General features: G+C 48.3%; 1 protein-coding gene across 2 annotated transcripts in view; it reads right to left on the reverse strand.

Moving 5' to 3' along the window:
* Positions 1-1,673, reverse strand: part of MRPL57 (mitochondrial ribosomal protein L57) — a 27,403-nt gene that overhangs the window by 23,502 nt on the left and 2,228 nt on the right. The gene's annotated exons all lie outside the window — the stretch shown is intronic.

Below are 1,673 nucleotides of genomic sequence, written 5' to 3' on the forward strand. Positions count from 1 at the left end.
GTGTACTCCTCCTTTGTCCCTGCCCCCTGCTTCCACCACCAGTATGCTTTTTTCTTTGCCCTCAGGCCAGTCTGGATATCTGTGCTCAGCCATGAAGGTTTCTTGGACCCTTTTCCCGCCTTCCTGCGCAGAGTAATTGCGCCCTGCTGTGCCCCAAGGATAGCCTCCTTGAGGAAGGACCACCTTTCCTGGACCCCCATATTAGCTACCCCCTGGGCTCCGAGTGCCTGCCTGACTACTGCCCTGAGCACACTGAAGTTGGCTTTCCTAAAGCCAAGCATTTGCACTGTGCTAGGTACACCTTTCTCTCATTTCTGTTTGTTTTTGCATAGTAGCAACTTTAATAAATGTTTGCCAGGGCACAAATAAAATAGTAGAAGTGCTCTGGCCAGCAGCCAGGCCATCTCCCTGGAGGACCAACCCTCTTTGTTCCGGCACATGCTATTGTAGCATGCACTGTGCCACATTGTTTCTCTGCTTTTTTTGTTACTGCAGAATCGCAGGCATGAGGCTTGTGATGCCACAAACCTCATGTGTCTGTATGTCTGGATGCAGCCACAGAAAGAAAATTTATGCCTTCCATGTTTGTGGATAGTTAACCCTTGGGCTGCTGAGCTATGAAGCTTGGGATTAGACAAGCCACTGTCTGCTTCAAGGAGAGCTGCACGCCTCAAACTGGGGAAGTCCAGTAGGAGCGTCTTAGAATTCTAGGAGAAGAGACTAAGGATGAGGAAGATCTTACCGGAACAGTTCTGAGTATAATCAGCGTGGGATGAAGACTCCAGCACTATCACATGAGGAATAGATACTGTCCAGGAAAGTTACTACTGCCAGGAAACCAACTGAGCTGTGTGCCTTCCAGAGTGAAAAAGACAGGTGTGTCTGAGCCAGAAAAGACTTGACATACTTCTATATGTTTGCATCTCAAGGGGGGCTCCAGGCAACCTAACAAAACACTAAACAGGACGGGATGTAGCAGGCAGTAAAACGATTCACACTCGAGGAGTGGCCATATTGAAATGGCAATGTACCACAGAGTGACACCCTACTGAGTGAGGGATGAGCTACATGTGCAAGATTGGCTTTTGTTTGAAGGAGACAGATTTTGGAGGTAATGTGAAATGTCATCATGCTTCCTGCTGGGTATAGAGATACCACTGAAATGAGCCAGAGAGAGTATCTACTGGCCAGACCTAGATGTCTAATTAAAACCATACATCAAACAGTGAAACTTGTGCAAATTGTGCAATGACTAACAGGAGACTACAGCCTCATGAAACATCTGCCTTCATAGATTTCATAGACATTACGGCTGGAAGGGACCTCGGAAGATCATCAAGTCCAGCTCCCCACCCAAAGGGCAGGAAGTCAGCTGGGGTCATAGGATCCCAGCAAGATAAGCATCCAGTTTGCTCTTGAATGTGTTCAGTGTAGGTGCTTGAATCACCTCCGCTGGCAGGCTCGGACAGTAAAAAAATTCTTCCTTATGTCCAGCCTGAAATGGTCTTGCAGGAGTTTATGACCGTTCGACCTCGTCATCCCTTGGAGCGCTCTGGTGAACAAACGTTCCCCCAGAAACTGGTGGTCACCCCTGATAAACTTATAAGTGGCCATCAGATCACCCCTGAGCCTGTGCTTTTCCAGGCTAAAGAGCCCCATGGCTCTCAGCCTGT

Source organism: Crocodylus porosus, unplaced genomic scaffold (assembly GCF_001723895.1).
Source record: "Crocodylus porosus isolate Cpor-Errol unplaced genomic scaffold, CroPor_comp1, whole genome shotgun sequence".
Taxonomy (NCBI): Eukaryota; Metazoa; Chordata; order Crocodylia; family Crocodylidae; genus Crocodylus; species Crocodylus porosus.